This window comes from Molossus molossus, unplaced genomic scaffold (assembly GCF_014108415.1).
Source record: "Molossus molossus isolate mMolMol1 unplaced genomic scaffold, mMolMol1.p scaffold_m16_p_2, whole genome shotgun sequence".
In the NCBI taxonomy this organism is placed as follows: domain Eukaryota; kingdom Metazoa; phylum Chordata; class Mammalia; order Chiroptera; family Molossidae; genus Molossus; species Molossus molossus.
The window spans coordinates 46,532,647-46,555,074 of record NW_023425355.1 but is presented as its reverse complement, the minus strand read 5'-3'; positions in this window follow the sequence as shown (position 1 = coordinate 46,555,074).

Below are 22,428 nucleotides of genomic sequence, written 5' to 3'. Positions count from 1 at the left end.
CAGGACCACAGGCTGATGCTCTAACTGCTGAGCCAAACTGGCCAGGGCTATTTTCTTTAACCTTTTGTTACACATTGGTTTCTTCTTTATACAATTTCTTACTGAGATATAATTCACGTATCATACAATTAACCCCTCTAAAATGTACAGTTGAGTGTTTTTTGGTATATTCACAAAGTGTGCACCTGTCACCACTATCCTATTCCAGAAAATTTGCATCACTTCCCCCCAAATGAAACTCTGTATCCTTTTGCCTTCATCAATCAATCCTCTCATCACTCTCCCATCTTGCCCTAGGAAACCACTAATCTACTTTCTGTCTCTAAATGTTTGTTTATTCTAGTTATTTCATTCAAATGTAATCATACGGTATGTGGCCTTTGGTGTCTGACTTTTTTCACTTAGCATAATGTTTTCTAGCTTTATCCATGTTGTAGCATGAATCAGTACTCATTGCTTTTTATGATTGAATAATATTCTATGGTATGGATATACCACCTTTTGTTTATCCATTGATCAGGCGATGAACATTTGAGTTGTTTCCATTTACTAGCTATTATGAATTATGATGCTATAACCATTCACATACAAGTTTCTCTGTGGACATATGTTATTTCATTGTGTATATACGTACCTATCAGTAGAATTGTTAAGTTATGTGGTAACTCTGTTTATTGTTTAAGGAACTTCCAAATTGGTTTCCCAGAGTCTGCAATTTTTATATTCCCACCCTCAATGTATAAGGGTTTGGTTCCCTCTACATTCTTGCCAACAATTATAATTATGTGTCTTTGATTATAGCCATCCTACTGAGTGGATATGATTTGAATTTCCCTACTGAGAAACGATATTTAGCATCTTTAAACATTGTATGCCTATCAACCAAGATATTTTTATTGCACTTGTTTTTTTTTTTTAAATCAGACAAGAAAAGAGAGTTATAAAAGTACATTTGTACTGTCAATTATATTTCTGATTGCGTTACCTTTTTGGGTATTCTTTATTTATAAGGATTCAAATTATTATCTATGTCCCTTCATTTCAGCCTGAAGAACTTCCTTCAGTATTTCTTATAGGGAAGATATGCTAGTTAAAATTTTTCTTAATTTTTGTTAGTCTGTTATGTACCCCAATTATTCTCTATCCTCTTAGGCAACCACAGTGTTCAACATTTGATTTTGTTGCTTTCATGAAATGCTCCCAAAGTAAAAGCTTTTCATACTGTGCAACCATATCTTGTGGTCTTCCTACTCATCCTATATCTTTTCCTTAAAACAATAAATGCCAAAAAGTTCTTTAGAATGACTATTTGAAATAGAACTTAGAGAAAAATGGAACAAGATGGTATGTATGAAATATCACTTAAGTTCAATAAGCTGAAATATTGGTCATATCTCACAAAATGAACTGGAGATATTTTAATCCTTAATAATAATTTTAAAATCCCCCAAAATATGTTGAAACTCTGGCTTATATTGAGATGAAAAATGTGTGTCCCAGAGATATAATATTACATGTGCTTTCAAATTGCCCCAACATGTATAAGAACTTTCTGTAACACAGAAAAATGCCTGCCAATAAGTGATTTGTTGTTTCTCCAAGCTTAATTTAAAATAGAAACTTGTAAGTTTCCAGAGGCACAACCTGAGGAGAATTAAGAATATGTAGGAAATACAAATGTCTTTATCATAGTTTGTTATCCAGAGTTCATTCAAAGCAAACTAGAGACAACTATAACAAGCTACTAAAGCTATGTAGGCACTTCCACCAGCCACTGAGGAATGAAGATACTTGCAAACTGAGTATAAGGCAGGTTAGCATTTTTTCATGTCTCAAAGCATGAAAGTAGCACGTCATCTACATAATATAATAACAAGCCTGGTTTACTTTCTCCACTATTAAGATCTTCAGTAAAAGCCACTTAACTTCTGCCTGTAGGTTCAGCCTGGTTTGCAGCGTTAGGAAAAATCTAGTTTTGAGATGTATTAAGTACATGAACCATACTTATAGATCCAAAGTTCTGAAATTCTGTATCAAGTCAGAGATAATGCCATTCATACTGACCTGCCCCCTAGTTTAAGTATCAGGATAGTGCCTTTACCTCTTATATTCAAGGCCTTGCCTGAACCATTATTTAAGATTCCATTTAGTATTAGAATATTGAACTTAATGAGGAAATCAAGAGAGTCAGGCACAGAGAAGGAAATGCAAGTTCCAAGGATACATTTTTCTACATTTTTAAATCTAATTTCAATGTCAGAACATCCATCATTATATTTAGTGAGTGTATTTTTGTGTACCAGATATTCATGTCGTAGAATAATAAACTAGCTATCAGAAGGTCTATGTTCTAAATATGGATCATTATGTATTAACTATGACATTTCACTCTTCTAGACTCAGTATTCACATCTGATTAATGAGGACAATCATAAGGTCATTATACAAATTAAATGAAAATATGTCTTTAAAGCACTTATCATCATTACTGATACCTATTAAGCTCAACAAATCCTATAAGGGAGGAGAAGGAGAAGCAGATGATGATGATAGAGAAAGAAGAGAGGGATGGATGAAAAGAAGATAGGAGGAATGGAAATAGAAAGTAGTAAGAAGTGGCAATGGTGATTTTGGTGGTGGTGAAATGGTGGTTAAGCACATGGGTTTTGGCCATAGTGCTCATTTATCCTCAAGCAGGTAAATTCATCTCTCTGAACCTGCCTTAGTGTTGTAAGGTGTAAAATCTATAATCTGATGATAATTGTTGCTATGTATACTCACAGGACTATTGTCAGAATTAAATGAGATAATGGATGTGAAAACACTTTGATACCTACTAAATTCAATAGAAATCTAAAAGATTATTAACTACAAAAAGCAGGTGGTAAAACCTTTGTTAGGCAAATAGTAAAGATAAGTGCTGTTTGACAAAATGTTTCTTCTTAACCTTTTCTATAGCATTTATTAGGACCTGAATTGGGCTTAGAGAAGAGACCAGGTATGAACTAACCACTCCTTTGAAGGATTTTTTACAGGCAAAATGGAGTATTGTATTTTAAGTTGACATGTATATGGAACATGTTGCAGAATAGAAATGGTCTTTGTTGTATTAAATGAACATTGTTACCTGTATGCATCAATGATCTTTTCCAAAACTATTTGAATTCTTTAGGAATGATACACTTTTAATGAGTATATGAAACTAGATCAAATGCTCTAAGAATCAATTCATTAAATCAAACAACTTTCTTTTTGTTTGTTAGTAGATTGCTTCACTTTTAGCACCCCAAGATACAGTCCATGAATAAATTGAGGCAATTACTTTGAACCTGCCAATTAAAAAAATTGTCTGTGCCCTTCTATCCTTAAAATAGAAGGGTTGGGAATTGGTTGATGACCTTCTTTCCACAGCTACCTTTGACCCTGTCTCTAAACAAAAAAATATTTAAAGCATAAGGGAAAGCTTTACTTTTCATGCCCAAACAACCTAAATTCTAGGATCTTGTTTTCATACTGACCTGGCTTGGTTCCTGGAAACTCATAATTCTGGAATTTAGCAGAACTGAGATCTCATAATTCCACCTATGCTCCCCCTTAGTTAGCTAATGACTCTTTGTGATCTACGTAGCTATAAGTAGTTAGGTCAATAAAAGGACTTTTAGAAAATTCTAAGTAAGAAAGGTAAGTCTATACAAAATCAACTTTATTATCTAGAATCGTTGCTACCATTTTTTACCTTGTGATCAACTAAATAGCATTGAATGTTTTATGAAAAGACACTTTGATGAATAGTAAATTCTCTATTACAAAAAATGCTGTTGGGATTTACACATTTGAAAGTTAGTTAATGCTATAATTATGAATTTTTACAACATTATTTACTTGTCAATAAAGGAAATATTCAGTAGATCAGAAATCAATGATTTATAGAAAAGTTAGAAATTGTGAAGTTCTAGAAACCTTATGGACATCATGGCATTGTAGAAGTCCACCCCTCTTGATCTCAATTTTGTTATATGGGTTACCATATAAAATACAGATCTCTGAGTTTAATTTGAATTTTAAGTAAATAATTTTTTTTTTGCTATAAATATATGCCAAATATTTCACAGGACATGTCTATGTTATTTTTTAAAATTATTGTTCATTTTAAATTAAAATTTAACTGTTTTTTTTTTATTTGCTAAATCTAGCAAACCCTGCAATAAAATGATAAGTTCAGAAGGGGTTGACATAGGTAACTTCTAAGGGCTTTTCTAGTTGAAATCATATTTTGGTTGCAGGACCAGGGTGGCAAGCTATATGCACACATATGTGGAACACATTTAAGTATATGTATGTAAGGCAGTGGTTCTCAAACTTTACTTCCCCCTACACCCCATGAAATTCTAATTCACCAGTTCTGAGTGAGGCCAAGGAATCTGCACCTGTAACAGGCAGCCCAGGTAACTCTGATGCAAGTAGTCTAGGACCGTAGTTTGAAAAACACTGTGAAATGTACCACTGCTTTTTTATCCACTCATTTACTGATGGACACTTGGGCTGTTTCCAAATCCTGGCTATTATAAATAACACTGCAATGAAGATAGGAGTTCATATATTCTTTTGAATTAGTGTTTTGGCTTTCTTCAGATATATTCCCAGAAGTGGAATTACTGGGTTATAAGGCAGTTTCATTTTTAATTTTTTGAGGTAAATTTATACTGCTTTCCACAGTGGCTGCACCAATCTGTATTCCCACCAATATTGCACAAGGGTTCTCTTTTCTTCATATCCTTGCCAACACTTGTTGTTTGTTGATCTACTGATGACAACCATTCTGATAGGTGTGAGGGTACTACACAGCCATAAAGAAAAAGAACATCTTACCCTTTGCCATACTATAGATTGTCCTGGAGAGCATTATGGTAAGTGAAATAAGCCATTTATACAGAGATAAGTACCATATAATTTCACTTATATGAGGAAGCTAATGAACAAAATGAACTAACAGCAAAATAGTGACAGACTCATAGATACAGAGCAGGCTGACAGCTATTGGGGGAATGGACAACAGTGTGGTGATTACTGGGGGTGGGAGGCAGAGAAAGGTGGAGGAAGGTAGGGGGCAAAAATTGTAATGGACAGAGAATTAACTTGTGGTGGTGAACACACAATGCAGTGTACAGATGTGTTGTAGAAAAAACACATTTTAAAAAAAGCACAGTGACTTTCTCATGCAAAAGCAAAAATTATGACTAACTAGATGACAGAATTTTCATACCCCTCTTTTATTTGAGACCATACTAAATATTGAACACTAGTGTTCAAGTCACAAAAGACTCATTCTGGACTACTCTGCTAAAACTGCTTTGTTTATTATTTTTATTTTTTTAAATTAATTAATACACTTATTTTTCCTACAAATGTTTCTTCTTTTCCCCCCAAACATTCCCCCTTCCCTCTCCCACCCCTCACAGTCCACAGCTTTGATGTCCATGTCCACTGTTCATGCATACATTCATATAAGTTTTGTGGTTTATCTCTCCCTCACCACCCCCTCTACAGGGGATTGTCAATCTGTACCCCACTTCATGTCTCTGGGACTACCCCATTCCTCAGACTGTTATGTTCGTTATATTCCACAAATAAGTGAGATCATATAATACTTGTCTTTCTCTGGCTTGTTTCGCTTAGATGACACTTTCCAGGTCCCCTCATGTCATCTCAAAGGATAAGAGATCTTTCTTTCTAAGAGCTGCATAGTACTCCACTGTGTATATGTATCACTGCTTTTTTATCCATTCGTCTATTGATGGATATTTGGGCTGGTTCCATATCTTAGCTACTGTAAATAGTGCTGTAACAAACATGGGGGTACATATATTCTTTCTGATTGGTGTTTCAGGCTTCTTACGGTATACACCTAGAAGAGGGATCCCTGCGTCAAATGGAAGTTCAATTTTTAGTTTTTTGAGGTAACACCATATTGTTTTCCACAGTGGCTGCACCAGTCTGCATTCCCACCAGCACTGTACTAGAGTCCCCTTTTCTCCACACCCTCACCAACACTTGTTGTTTGATGATTGGTTGATGGCGGCCATTCTGACAGGTGTGAGGTGATACCTCATTGTTGTTTTAATTTGCATCTCTCTGATGATTAGTGATGTGGAGCATTTCTTCAAATGTCTCTTAGCCATTTGTATGTCTGTTTGGAGAGTTGTCTATTTAGTTCCTCTGCTCAATTTTTAATTGGGTTTCTTGTTTTCCTTTTGTTGAGTTGTATGAGCACTCCATATATATTGGAAAATAACCCCTTATCTGATATATCATTGGCAGTTATGCTCTCCCATACAGTGGGTTGCCTTTTAATTTTGATGATTGTATCTTTTTCTGTGCAGAAGCTTTTGAGTTTGATGTAGTCCCATGTGTTCATTGTCTCCTTTTTTTCTGTTGCCTTAGGTGATGAATCAGTGAAAATTGTGCTGTGTATGATGTCTGAAATTTTGTTGCCTACACTTTCTTCTAGGATTTTTATGAATTCATGAGTCACATTTAAGTCTTTTATGCATTTTGAGTTTATTTTTGTATAGTGTGTAAGTTGATGGTCTAGTTTCATGTTTTTGCATGTAGCTGTCCAGTTTTCTCAACACCATTTATTAAAGAAGCTGTCTTTATTCCACTGTATGCTCTTGCCACCTTAGTCAAATATTAATTGAGCATATAGCCTTGGGTCCATTTCTGGGTTCTCTGTTCTGTTTCACTGGTCTATATGCCTGCTCTTATGTCAGTACCAGTCTGTTTTGATTACAGTGGCTTTGTAGTATAACGTGAAAACTGGTAACGTGATCACTCCAACTTTATACTTCTTTTTCAAGATTGCTGTGGCTATTTGTGGTCTTTTTTGGTTCCACATGACCTTTTGAAGTATTTGCTCTAGCCCTGTGAAGTATGTTATTGGAATTTTGATAGGTATTTCATTGAATCTATAGATTGCTTTGGGTAGTATGGACATTTTAATAATGTTAATTCTTCCAGTCCATGAACAAGGTTTGTGCTTCCACTTTTTTATGTCTTCCTCTATTTCTTCTTTCTTTCTTTTTTTAAAAAATTTTTTATATATTTTTTTGTTACAGATATTTTATCTTTTTTACCACATTGGCACCCCCCTCCCCACCACACCCCCGCCCTGTCCCCGGCTTAGTTGTCCAAGTACATTGGTCATGCACACATGCATATAAGTTCTGTGGTTTATCTCTTCCTACCCCCCCACCCCCTCTTCTGAGGGATGTCAGTCTGTGCCCTACTTCCATGTTTCTGGGTCTACTGTATTCCTCAGACTGTTATGTTCATTATATTCCATATATAAGTGAGATCATGTGGTATTTGTCTTTTTCTGCTTGACTTCTTTCACTTAGGGTAATACTTTCCAGGTCCCTCCATGTCCTCTCAAAGGATAAGAGATCTTTCTTTCTTACCGCTGCATAGTACTCCATTGTGTATATGTACCACAGCTTTTTTATCCATTCATCTACTGATGGACACTTGGGCTGTTTCCAGATCTTAGCTATTGTAAATAGTGCTCCTCTGAACATGGGGGTACATATATTCTTCCTGATTGGTATTTCAGGTTTCTTAGGGTATATACCTAGAAGTGGGATCAATGGGTCAAATGGAAGTTCAATTTTTAATTTTTTGAGGTAACACCATATTGATTTCCACAGCGGCTGCACCAGTCTGCATTCCCACCAGCAGTGTATTAGAGTCCCCTTTTCTCCACACCCTGGCCAACACTTGTTGTGTGATGATTTGTTGATGGCAGCCATTCTGACAGGTGTGAGGTGATACCTCATTGTTGTTTTAATTTGCATCTCTCTGATGATTAGTGATGTGGAGCATTTCTTCATATATCTCTTGGCCATTTCTATATCCTGTTTGGAGAGGTGTCTATTCAGCGCCTCTGCCCACTTTTTAATTGGGTTCTATGTCTTCCTTTTGTTGAGTTGTATGAGCACTCTATATATATTGGAAATTAACCCCTTATCTGATACATCATTGGCAATGATGTTCTCCCATACAGTGGGTTGCCTTTCCATTTTGATGTTTGTTTCTTTTGCTGTGCAGAAGCTTTTGAGTTTGATGTAGTCCCAGGTGTTCATTTTTTCCTTTGTTTCTGTTGCCTTGGGTGATGTATCAGTGAAAATTCTGCTCCGTATGATGTCCGAAATTTTGTTGCCTACATTTTCTTCTAGAATTTTTATGGATTCACGGGTCACATTGAAGTCTTTTATCCATTTTTAGTTTATTTTTGTGTATGGTGTAAGTTGATGGTCTAGTTTCATTTTTTTGCATATCGCTGTCCAATTTTCCCAACATCATTTATTAAAGAGGCTGTCTTTACTCCACTGTATGCTCTTGCACCTTTGTCAAATATTAATTGAGCGTATTGCTTTGGGTCCATTTCTGGGTTTTCAGTTCTGTTCCACTGGTCTATATGCCAGTTCTTATGCCAGTACCAGGCTGTTTTGGTTACAGTCGCTTTGTAGTATAACCTGATATCTGGTATTGTGATCCCACCTACTTTGTTCTTTTTTTTCAAGATTGCTGTGGCTATTCGGGGTCTTTTTTGGTTCCATATGAACTTTTGAAGTATTTGTTCTAGTTCTATAAAATATGTCGTTGGTATTTTGATGTGGATTGCATTGAATCTATAGATTGCTTTGGGTAGTATGGACATTTTAATGATGTTAATTCTTCCCATCCATGAACAGGGTATGTGCTTCAGCTTTTTTATATCTTCCTCTATTTCTTTTTTCAATGACCTGTCGTTTTCTGCAAATAGGTCCTTTACTTCTTTGGTTAAGTTTATTCCTACGTATCATAATTTTTTTGGCGCGATGGTAAATGGGATTGTTTTTTCAGTTTCTCTTTCTGTGAGTTCATCATTGGTGTACAAGAATGCCATCGATTTCTTGACGTTAATTTTGTATCCTGCTACTTTGCCAAATTTGTTTATTAAGTCTAGTAGATTTTTCATGGAGTCTTTAGGGTTTTCTATGTATAATATCATGTCATCTGCAAATAATGACAGTTTCACTTCCTCCTTTCCAATTTGGATCCCTATTATTTTTTCTGCATGTCTGATTGCTGTTGTTAAGACTTCCAGTACAATGTTAAATAAGAGTGGCAAAAGTGGGCATCCCTGTCTTGTTCCTGTTCTTAATGGAAATGTTTTTAGTTTCTGTCCATTGAGTATGATGTTGGCTGTAGGTCTTTCATATATGGCCTTTATTATGTCGAGATATGATCCCTCTATTCCCACATTGCTGAGCGTTTTTATCAGAAATGGATGCTGGATTTTGTCTAATGCTTTTTCAGCATCTATTGATATGATCATGTGGTTTTTATTCTTCATTTTGTTTATGTGGTGTATCACAATTATGGATTTGCGAATATTGTACCAGCCTTGCATCTCTGGAATAAATCCCACTTGGTCATGGTGAATAATTTTTTTGATGTATTTCTGGATCCGATTTGTTAGTATTTTGTTCAGGATTTTGGCGTCTATGTTCATCAGGGATATTGGCCTGTAGTTTTCTTTCTTTGTAGTGTCTTTTTCTGGTTTTGGAATTAGAATTATGCTGGCCTCATAGAATGTGTTTGGAAGTCTTCCTTCTTCTTGACTTTTTTGAAATAGTTTGAGGAGAACGGGTGTTAGTTCTTTTTTGAATGTTTGGTAAAACTCCCCCGTGAATCCATCTGGGCCTGGGCTTTTGTTTGCTGGGAGAGTCTTGATGACCTCTTCAATTTCCTTAGTTGTTATTGGTCTGTTCAAGTTTTCTATCTCTTCTGGGAATAGTTTTGGGAGGCTGTGTGTTTCTAGAAATTTGTCCATTTCGCTTAGATTGTCGAATTTGTTGCCATACAGTTGTTCATAGTAGTTGTTAATGATCTTTTATATTTCCGTGGTGTTGGTTGTTACTTCTCCTCTTTCATTTCTGATTTTGTGTATTTGGGTTCTCTCTCTTTGTTTCTTGGTGAGTCTAGCTAAGGGTCCATCAATCTTGTTTATCTTTTCGAAAAACCAGCTCTTTGTTTCATTGATCCTTTGAATTGTTTTTTTTTTTTTGGTCTCTATGTCATTTATTTCTGCTCTGATCTTTACTATTTCCTTCCTTCTACTTGCTCTGGGGTTTTCTTTTTGTTTGCTTTCTAATTCTTTAAGTTGTGAGGTTAGACAGTCAATTAGAAATTTTTCTTGTTTTTTGAGTTAGGCCTGTAGTGCTATGAACTTCCCTCTCAGAACTGCTTTCGCTGCATCCCATAGATTTTGTGTTGTTGTGTGTTCATTTTCATTGGTTTCCAGGAAGTTTTTAATTTCTACCTTGATCTCCTCAGTGACCCATTCATTGTTTAATAACATGCTATTTAACCTCCATGTGTTGAAATGTCTTTGCATGTTCTTATTGCAATTGATTTCTAGTTTCATGCCATTGTGATCTGAGAAGATGCTTGATATGATTTCAATCTTCTTGAACTTGTAGAGATTTAGTTTGTGTCCTATCATGTGGTCTATCTTTGAGAATGTCCCATGTGCACTTGAGAAGAATGTGTATTCTGTAGTTTTGGGGTGTAATTCTCTGTAGATATCTATTAAATCCATTTGGTCTAGTGCTTCATTTAGAGTCTCTGTTTCCTTGCTAATTTTTTGCCTAGAGGACCTATCCAGTGCTGTCAACGGGGTGTTGAAGTCCCCTGCTATGATTGTATTGTTGTTGATTTCTCCTTGGAAGACCTCCAGAAGATTTTTAATATTTTTTGGTGCACCTATATTTGGTGCATATATGTTTATAAAGGTTATATCTTCCTGTTGGATAGATCCTTTCAATATTATGTAGTGGCCATCTTTGTCTCTAGTTATGATTTTCATTTTGAAATCTATTTTATCAGATATGAGAATTGCTACCCCAGCTTTTTTTTGCTTTCCATTTGCCTGGAAAATTTTTTTCCATCCCTTCACTTTCAACCTATGTGAGTCTTTTGTTGAGAGGTGGGTCTCTTGTAAACAACATATAGATGAGTCATGCTTTCTTATCCAATCAGCTACTCTGTGTCTTTTTATGGGAGCATTCAATCCATTTACGTTTAAGGTGCTTATTGATATGTACTTATTTATTGCCATTTTTTTTTTAGTGTGGTTCAATTTTTCTTCCCATTTCTAATGCTAATTACAGCAGTCCTTTTAACATTTCTTGCAGTGCTGGTTTGGTGCTAATGTATTCCCTTAGCCTTTTTTTTTTTGTCTGGGAAGCTCTTTATTTGATCTTCTATTTTGAATGATAGCCTTGCTGGGTAGAGTAGTCTTGGATTCAGATTCTTGTTTTTCATGACTTTGATTGCTTCATGCCATTCTCTTCTGGCCTGTAGTGTTTCTTGTGAGAAGTCAGCTGAGAGCCTTATGAGGTTTCCTTTGTAGGTAACCTGTTGCTTATCTCTTGCTGCTTTTAGGATTCTCTCTTTGTCTTTAATTTGTGGCATTTTAATTACTATGTGTCTGGGTGTGGGCCTGTTTGGGTTCTTCTTACTTGGGACTCTCTGTGCTTCTTGAAATTGAATGCCTTCTTCCTTCACCAAATTAGGGAAGTTTTCTCTCACTATTTTTTTGAATATATTCTCTATCCCTTGCTTATTTTCTTCTTCTTCGGGGACTCCTATGATGCGAATATTGTTATGTTTCCAGTTGTCCCATAGTTCTCTTAAGCTGTCTTCCTGTTTTTTAATAGTTTTATCCTTTTTTTTTTCTGATCGGTTGATTTTTTCTACCCTGTCTTCTAATTCACTGATCCGGTCCTCAGCTTCCTCTACTCTGCTTTTTAAACCTTCCAATGTGTTTTTCATTTCTGATATGTCATTTTTTATCTCTTCTTGTTGGTTTTTATTTTCCAATTGGCTTATTTTCAGTGTCTTTATGTCCTTACTCATGCTGTTCAGCTTCCTCAAGATCATGGCTCTGAATTCTAGCTCTGTTAACATGCCTAATTGCTTCAGATTGATCTCATCTTCGGTGGAGGTCTCTTGCTCTTTCATTTGGCTTCTGTTTCTGTGTTTCACCATTTTGGCTATCACTGTGGGCTTTGGAGCCTGTCAAGTTTTCCCTGTGGGTGTTGGTGTTCTGCTGTTTGTGGCTCCCTCTCCTGTGTTTAGATGAGCGAGGGAGGACCCACGTTAAACACCACTGTCGAGTCTTACTTTCCTGGTTAAGGTTGCCAGCCCAGGAAAGGTACTGTTATCCTCTAGCTTTTTGCCTGGAGGCTAGCAGTCCAGGTTACTTGATGAGTTTTGGGTTGTCAGTTGATTCAAAAGCTCCCTCAGGTGCTTAGCACAAGGGGATTTCCCGAGGGTGGGGCAGATGCTGGTTGTTAGTGAGCCTCAATTAGCACTTCAATGGCCCACAGGGTGGGGTTGGATCACCGAGGGAGGGGCTGCTGCCTCTCCTCAGAGCCCTGGGAAGGAGCAATATGCCCACCGTCCTGCGTGGCTGTACTCAGCCAAAGCTCTGAGTGCCCTCCAAATCCCAAGTGTCCGGACTCAATTCCAGTCCAGTCTGCCCTCCCTCTGCCGGAGCCCAAGGTGAGTGGCTGTGGCTGTTTCAGCCTCTGTCCCGGCTCTGCGCTGTGAAGCCGCCTGGGAGTGTAACCCGAGGGTGCTGCTCCCAGCTGAGGCCGCTGCGGAGCTGCCGACAGTGGGCTCCCAGCCCCCGTCTGGCGCCTTCGCAAGCCTACCGGGATGGAGTCAGTGTCCCTCATTGTATGGTCCTCGCAAGCTGCCTTTCTGTTGCTTTTTCCCGTCGATTTGTCTGTGTTATAGTTGTAATTCCAGTTTGGTTCTGGGAGTCGGTCTGTGTTGCTCCGTTCACTCCGCCGCCATTTTTTCCTCCCTTGAAATAGTTTGAGGAGAATGGGTATTAGTTATTTTTTGAATATTGGGTAAAATTCTCCCATGAAGCCCTCTGGGCCTCGGCTTTTGTTTGCTGGGAGAGTGTTGATTACATCTTCGATTTCTTTGATTTTTATTGGTTGGTTCAAGTTTTCTATTTCTTTCGGGTTCAGTTTTTGGACACTATGTGTTTCTAGGAATTTGTTCATTTATCTTAGATTGTCGAATTTGTTGCCATATAATTGTTCATAATATTTTTAAACAATTCTTTGTGTTTCTGTGGTGTCAGTTATTATTTCTCCTCTTTCATTTCTGATTTTATGTATTTTAGTTCTCTCTCTCTTTGTTCTTGGTGAGTTTATTTTAAAGTCCGTCAATAATTTTTTTTATCTTTTCAAAGAACGAGCTCTTTTTTTCATTGATCCTTTGAATTATTTTTTTCGTCTCCATGTCATTTATTTCTTCTCTGATCTTTACTATTTCCTTCCTTCCTTCTACTTGCTCTGGGGTTTTCTTTCTAGTTCTTTAAGTTGGGAGGTTAAATAGTCTATAAGAATGTTTTGTTTTGTTTTGTTTTTGAGGTAGTTCTCTACTGCTATAAACTTACCTCTCAGAACTGCTTTCGCTGCATCCCATCGATTTTGTGTTGCTCTGTGTTCATTTTCATTGTTTTCCAGGAAGTTTTTAATTTGTTCCTTGATCTCCATGATAACCCATTCATTGTTCAATAACGTGCTATTTAGCCTCCATGTTTTTAAATGTCTTTGGATGTTCTGGTTGCAATTGATTTCTAGTTTCATGCCATTGTGATCTGAGAACATGCTTGATATGATTTCAATCTTCTTCAACTTGTAGAAACTTAGTTTGTGCACTAACATGTGGTCTATCTTTGAGAATGTCCCATATGCACTTGAGAAGAATGTGAATTCTGCAGTTGTGGGGTGTAATTATCTGTAGACATCTATTAAATCCATTTTTTTTCTATCACTTCATTTAGAGTCTGTGTTTCCTTGTTAATTTTTTGTCTAGAGGATCTATCCAGTGATGTCAGCGGGGTTTTGAACTCTCCTGCTATGATTTTATTGCCGTTGATTTCTCTTTGAAGTCCTCCAGAAGATTTTTAAAATATGTTGGTGCTCCTATATTGGGTGCATATATATTTACCAAGGTTATATTTTTCTGTTGGATAGATCTTTTCAATATTATGTAGTGGCCTTTTTTGTCTCTAGTTATGGCCTTCATTTTGAAATCAGCTTTATCAGCTTGAGTATTGCTACCCCAATTTTTTTTTCTTTCCATTAGCTTGAAAGATTTTTTTTCATCCCTTCACTTTCAAACTATGTGAGTCTTTTGTTGTGACGTGGGTGAACAACATATATGTGAGTCATACATTTTTATCCTGTCAGCTCCTCTCTGTCTTATTATCAGGGTATTCAAGCCATTCACATTTAAGGTGATAATTGATATATACTTATTTATTGCCCTATTTGTTTAGTGTGGTTATATTTTTCTTTCTATTTTTTTAACTAATTATGGCAGTCATTTTAGCATATCTCGCACTGCTGGTTTGATGTTAATATATTCCCTTAGGGGTTTTTTTTGTTTTGTTTTTTGTTTGGGTTTTTTTGTCGTCTGGGAAGCTCTTTATTTGACCTTCGTTTTGAATAATCGCCTTGCTGGTTAGAGTAGTATTGGATTCAGATCCTTCTTTTTCATGACCTTGATTACCTCATGCCATTCCCTTCTGGCCTTTAGTGTTTCTGTTGAGAAGTCTGCTGAGAGCCTTATGGGTTGTTTTTTGTTGTTGTTGTTGTTTGTTTGTTTTTAGGTAACCTGTTGCTTATCTCTTGCTTTCTTTAGGATTCTCTTTTTGTCCTTAATTTTTGGCATTTTAATTGCTATGTGTCTTGGTGTGGGCCTGTTTCGGTTCTTCTTACTTGGGGCTGTCTGTGCTTCTTGAACTTGAATGCCTTCTTCCTGCAATAAGTTAAGAAAGTTTTCTGTCACTATTTCTTTAAATATATTTTCTATCCCTTGCCCATTTCCTTCCTCTTCAGAGACTCCTATATTGTGAATGTTATTACATTTCCAATTGTCCCACAGTTCTCTTAAGCTATCTTCCTGTTTTGTCATTATTTTTTTCTTTTGGTTTACTGATTGTTGATTTTTTTCTACCCTGTCTTATTATCCACTGATCCAGTCCTCAGCTTCCTCTGCTCTGCTGGTTAGTCCTTCCGATGCATTCTTTATCTCTGCTATATCATACTTCATTTACACTTGGTTGGTTTTCATTGTTTCTATATATTTACTCATGGTGCAGATGTCCTTACTCATGCTGTTGAGCTTCCTCAGGATCATGGCTCTGAACTCTACCTCTGATAATTTGTGTAACTGCAAGTCATTTATCTCATCTTTGATAGAGTTCTCTTGTTTCTTTTGAAATTTTTTTCTTTGTTTCACCATTTTGGCTATCTTAGTGGGTTTTGGAGCCTGCCAAATTTTCATTGTGGGTGTTGGTGTTCTGCTGTTTGTGGCTCTCTTTACTGAGTTTGGACAAGCCTGGGTGGGCCCACATTAAACACCACTGTCTAATCTTACTCTTCTGGGTAGATTTGCAAGCCCAGAAAACGTTGAGTTATTCTGTAGATTTTTCCTGGAGGCTAGTAGTCTCAGTTACTCAGTGCCTTGGAATATAGCCCTCTTGTTCTGCATAAGAGAATTTCCAGAGGGTTGGATAGATTCTGATTGTTAATGAGCCTCAATTTGCATTTCTTTGCCTCACCTGGGAATGACTGTATCTCTGAGGGCAGGGGCTGCTGCTTTTCTTCACAGCTTAGGGAAGGAGTACACTTGCCATCGTCCTTTGTGGCCGCAACTCAGCAAAAACTCTGAGTGCCCTCCAAATCCCGGTTTCCCGACAGAGTTCCAGCCCAGTCTGCCCTCCCTCTGCCATAGTCCCCAGGTGAGTGGTTCTGGCTATTTTAGAACTCTGTCCTGGCTCTATGCGCTGTGGAGCAGCCTTGGTCTTTATTTCCCAAGGGCGCTGTTCACAGCTGAGTCTGCTGCTGTCCGTGGGTTCCCAGCCCACCACCCACTAGCGCCTCTGCAAATCCTACCAGTGTGCCTGGTTATATGGTCCTGTCCTGCTGATTTTCTGTTGCTTCTTTCTGAAAATTTGTCTTATTTTAGTTGTAATTCCCATTTGGTCCTGGGAGAATGTGTATGTAGCTTCCATTCACTCCACCTCCATTTTCACAACCTCTACACCTATCTTGTCCACAGCTGTGTTGCACAGGCCTCTCTGGTGCCCCAGCACCCTGCAGGTCTCGTGGGCAGGCAGCTGGATTGCACCAGCCTCTCTCGGGCTCTGGCTTGCCACTGTTCTTGTGGGCTATTGGTTCGCAGAGGCCTCTCTGGTGCCCCTATACACCGCATGTTCTGTGGGCATATAGCTGTATTGCATCAGTCCCTCTTGGGCTCCAGCTTCTCACTGCTTTTGTGAGCTGGACTGCACAGGCCTCTGTGGAGCCCCAGGTTCTGCTGCTGGTGGCTGGGGATTGCTGCTCCCCCATGGAGCTCAACTCCTGCTCAGCTTTTGTTGTAATTTTTGGGAATTGGTCTCAGCTGCTGGTCTGTGCTTCTGTTGCTTGGGGATGGATGACTGCTCCCTAGCCTCTGTTGCTGGGAGTATATCTCAACTCTGATTAAGCTACTACTATGGGGGATGGTGCTGCTCTTCTGGCTGTCTGCGACTTTCACATCCAGCACCTTGGCAGCTACACTACTGTGCATTGGTCTGTGTTGACACATTGTGTCCACTGGTCCTATGGTGCCAGGTGCACTGGTGGGCTCAGGTTGCTGGGCCCTAGCCCCTCCCCCTGCCTTCTCGCAGGGAAGACCTGGGATCTTCCAAGATGGTGGGACCTCCCCACGGTGTAGGGAGGAGCACCCTGAAGAGCCACTTACCATCGTAGCTGGCTGCTCCCATCCACAGTACAGGAAACTTCTTCTCCATGTCTCTCCACTCCTCCTGTTTGGTCATCCACCTTCACATCCACTCATACTCTCTCACACACTATCTCACTCTCTCACACACTCACCCTCCCTCTGGTCCTGCCTGCCACCATCTTCTTTAAGTTAACATTTAATAACCTCACCAGAAGATGTTCCTGTAAGCACAGGTAGTTAAACTTGAGTTTTTTATTATACCCCAAATTGACTGCTTTGCAGGCACCAGAACTGGATTTTGATTGACCTTATCATAAATGATTTAAACCTCCAAGTGTGCACATATCACAAAGGAATGCATCAACACATTCAGAGATAGCCAGGAGGAAAAAGAAGTCTCTTAATTGTAAGCTTGAGTACAAAACATATTTTGTTTTGTTTTTATCCTCACCTGAGGACATGTTTCCATTTTTTGTTCAGATAGAGTGGGAGGGAGAGAGAGAGAAAGAAACATCGACATGAAAGGAACATATCAAGTGGCTGCTACCCGCACAACCCAACTACGGCTGTGGACAAACTGCAACTGAGGTATGTACCCTTAGCGGGAACCGAACCTGGGTCTCTCTTGATCGCAGGCCAACGCTCTAACCACCTGAGAAAATCTGGCCAGGGCCAAAACATAGTTTTTATAGGGAATTTTCTCACTATAACAAGTATCTTTAATTCTCTTTCTTTTCTTTCTTTCTTTCTTTCTTTCTTTCTTTCTTTCTTTCTTTCTTTCTTTCTTCTTACTTTCATTCTTTCTTTTCTTTCTTTCTTTTTTTTTTTTTTTTTTTTTTTGTTAATCCTCACCCAAGGATACTTTTCCCATTAGTTTTTAGATAGAATGGAAGGGAGAGAGAGAAACATTGATGTGAGGGAGACACAACGATGGGTTGCCTCCCTCATGATCCCAACCAGGGATGGAACCTGCAACCCAGGCATGCACCCTTAACTGGGAATCAAACCCACGACCCTTCAGTCTGTGGACTGATGCTCCAACCGCTGAGCCAAACCACCCAAGGCTTTAATTATATACTCACTGTTAACTGTAAGATGTCTAGATTTCCATCATGTTAGAAGGAACTAAGATGAAACTATTACAAAATAATGTGGCAGCATTTCTTAGGTAAGTTTTGCTTTTACCATATGGGAATAAAAGCAAGGACTATAACAAAGTAGAAGTCTATTTCTTGAGCAACATTTCTTTGGTTAAAATCCAAAATCACCAACCCTGGAAAAGTATATAGTTTCTCTTTGCCTCAATTTCTACCTCTTTAAAATGGGGCTTGAATCTTTCTCATTTGTCCTTCTGAGCAGTAACTAAGGCAATGTGGATAATGTCCTTAGAATAGTGCCTGGTGCATGGTAAGTATATTAGTGGAAGAGCAGGGTTTGTTGTTAAGCTTCTGGTTTATGGCCTTTCCAAACATTATCCTGCCTAGTGGCAATCCTCACCTACCATTTGTTCACAATTCATTCTCAGGGATCAAATAATCTCTGTTACAGCATGTTGAATTCTCAAACTACAAATATGTGAGATAAAAATACAAAGTAGTCAAATTACTTTCACTCATTGATTATGTAGTTGGTTTCCTGGCTTTGTCAGTACATTGTGTATGTGTGTTAAAGATAACTACGAAGCACATGATCTCACAACACTGAAGTTGGCTCAGCTCTGGAAGGTAGAACCATTTCCTTCCCAGTGTCACATTTAAATCTGCAGCCCCTTTTTAGAGCCCCAAACCTTTGAGATAATTTGTTTTATTTGTTCCTCAAGGCCAAACCTGTGTGTTCACCTTCTGTTTGCTTATGGCTTCATTTCTAAGATTCCCGGACTTTCATTGCTATCTATTGTCCTAGAAAATTTGGCTCTGTTTCAATGTAGTTTTAAGTTCAAATATGTTCTCACACAACCCCTTTTTGCCCCCCATCAATTTTGACTCAAACAGTGTGCCTTACACTCTGAGAGAAACACTACCAGAAATTTCTCAAGGTTCTGTGTATATATCCACCCCCACCCCCAACACTATGGAAGTTTCCAGAGCTGTCTTATTCATAGCTATGTTCCTAAGACTAATGACAATGCCTGGCACAATGTAGTCAGTAAATGTCTGCTGAATAAATGAAATGAGTGGTTTATCTCCACTAGCACATATATTTCCTTCTGTTCATGGCACTTCCTTTTTTTTGCCCAACTTGGTGCTTATTATTTTAATTAACTCATTCCCACCTAGTCTCTCCACTAATAGTGATTTGTTCAACATTTTATTCAATTCAATTTTTTACTACTAAATATTATTAACAAAACTGTTCATGCCCATAAGTCCTATTTCTATCCAACAAGAACCCATTCACATCTCCAAATCTTGGTTTTCTAAGTAGGCAATTAATATAATAAAAAATAATCAATGCACTGCATTTTAATTCCAGGCCAAGTCCTCTATTTCTAACCAGGTTCAAATCCATCATGATCCTCAGGGAAATCACATTTATTATAGAAGGAAACTCCATGGTAAACAATTCCTACCTATGACTTGGGTCCATATTTGCCTATCACTCCATAATGCAAAAAATACTATCAAATTAATACTATAGTCCCCTCTCATTTACTGGAGATCCATTTCAAGATCCACATTGGATGCCTGAAACCACACAGAGTACCAAACCATATGTATATATAATGCTTTTTTTCTATATATACATACCTAGGAGAAAGCTTAATTCATAAATTAGGCATAGTAAGATATTAATAACAACAATAATAAAATAGAACAATTATAACACTATATTGTAACAAAAGTTATATAACTCTGGTCTCTCTCTGACAACTGAGATGAATACTAATTGGTAGAAAGCATTTACAATCTGATACTCTGGACAAAGAGATGATTCATATTCCAGGTGGGAGGGACAAAGTAAGAATTTTTATCATAATATTCGGACTAGCATGCAATTTAAAACTTATAAATTATTTATAAAACTGTCCATTTAATACTTTTAGACTGCAGGTAACTGAAACCGGAGAAAGCAAAGCCTTGAATAAGGAGGGGCTACTGTACTTAGTGATCAATATCTCAGGTAATAGTGGAAAATGACAATACAATTGTATAGAGGATATGCAAAAGCAAATTTAGAAAATAATGGGTGACATTTAATAAGAAAGGAACATGAGGGAGAAAGACAGCTGTGGGAAAGACCAGAGTGAGCATGAGTGTCTGAGAGTGTGAGAAAGAGTATGATGGACGTGAGTGTGGATGGGCAACATTGAGCAGTGCAGAAATGTGGGGCAGAGGGTTCCTGTGCTGTGGATGGGGAACAGCCAGCTACCACTGTAAGCAGCTTGTCAGGGTATATCTCCCTGTGCAGCCAGAAGGCCCTGCCATCTTGGAAAATCCCTGGTCTTCTCTGGTATGAGGCAGAGGCGAGCAGAAAGGGCTGAGCGACCCTAGTCCACTAGTGTGCCTTGCACCATTGGACCAGTGACCATGCTGTGTCAATGTGGACTGGCACACATTGTAGCACTGTCAAGGTACCTGCTTAGGAAAGCAGCAGCTGGCTGGGAGCTGAGCACCATCCCCCACAGCAGCACCTGAGCAGAGCTGAGCACCACATCCAGCAGCAGTAGTGCCAGCTTGGGAGCCCAGTACCTTCCTCCATAGTAGCAGTGACTAGGTGGGAATGGAGCCCCACCCCCAACAGCAGTTGAGACTTCGGAATCAAGACATACCCCCAGCAGCAAAGGCTCAGGAGTGGACACCACTCCCCAGGCAGCAGCAGTGTAGATTGGTAGCTGAGACCCATCTGCAGCAGCATCAGCAGAGGCTGATCAGGAGCAGTGCCCCAGTGCAAGCAGCAGCAAGGTTCTGGCAGCTGAGACCCACCCCTGACAATTGCAACAGCAGATTTGAACTGGATTCCATTTCCCAGCAGCAGCAAAGTCCCAGCAGCTGATCATCCTCAGCCCTCAACAGCAACAGAGGATTAGAAGCTGAAAGCATTCACTGGCAACAGCAGCAGAAGTAGCAGCACTAACTGGGAACTGACACTCATCCCCAGCAGCATCAGCAGTGACTGATCAGGAGCTGAGCCCCACCAGGCAGCAGGACACACCAGCACCACACCAGCTAGACACATGCACCTCAACAGCACACCAGCTGTACCCAACATGCCCAAAGTACACCAGTGGAAACCACACACACCAGCAGTGCCTACCAGGACAGACCAATATGGGCCACTAGTTCCCAGTCCTCCAGGACCCATAGCAGGCAAGAGGCCTCATGCACCAAAACCGTCTGGGAGGCACAATAGCTTTATTTTATACATGCCAAACTGCCTACACATCCCAACATCCCTCATCGGCTCTAGAACTACCAGACTGCTAAAACGGTAAGACAAAGAAACAAAACCCAAATAAAAGATAAGAAGGAATCACCAGAAAAGGAACTACATAAAATGAAAGCAAGCAACTGTCAGATGAAGAATTCAAAGCAACGACTTTAAGGATGCTCAAACAATTTAGTGAGAACTAAAAGCAACTTAATAATAATTATGAAGAGTTTAGTGGGGACTACATCAGCATAAAAAAAGAGATAGAAGCTATGAATAAAAATGAAGTGGAAATAAAGAATGATATAGCTGATATGAAAAATACTTTAGAAGGTCTCAATAGTATAATAGAATTTGAAGACCGAATCAGTGAGTTAGAAAACAAGGTAGAAAAAACACCCCTATAGAGCAACAAATGGGGGAAAAAAATAAAAATCAGGAGAAATTGAGAGCTTTGGGACAATACAAAGCATAACAATATTTGCATCCTAGGGGTACCAGAAGTAGAAGAATCAGAGAAAGGAATAGAGAACCTGTTTAAAGAAATAATGACAGAAAACTTCCCTAATTTGATGAAGAAAGTATTCATACAAGTCCAGGAAACACAGAGAGTCCCAAGCAAGATGAACCCCAAAAGACCCACAGCTAGATACATCATAATTAAAATGGCAAACATTAAAGACAAAGAAAATTTCTTAAAGAAAACGAGAGAGACAGAAAGTTACCTACAAAGGAGCTCCCATTAGACTGTCAGCTGATTTCTAAATAGAAACACTGCAGGCCAGAATGAAGTGGCATAAAGTGTACAAAGTAATGAAAGGCAAGGGTCTGAATCCAAGACTACTCTATCCAGGAAAGCTATCATTCAAAATTGAAGGTGAAATAAAGAGCTTCATAGACAAAAAACAAAAACAAAAACAAAAAAACACAAACAAACAAACAAACTAGAGGAATTCACCAACAAAAAACCAGCACTGCAAGAAATGCTAAAGGGACTGTGGTCAAAAGAAGAAGAAATAGAGAGAGAGAGTGGAACTCAGGCATAAAATAAAAATAGGAACTAATAAGTATCTATCAATAATAACCTTAAATGTGAATGGCTTAAATTCTCCAATCAAAATACGTAAACTTAACAAAATGAGACTACCAACACAGAATCGGAATAAGAGTTCAAATGAATGTTGGCAGAGTGAAAGA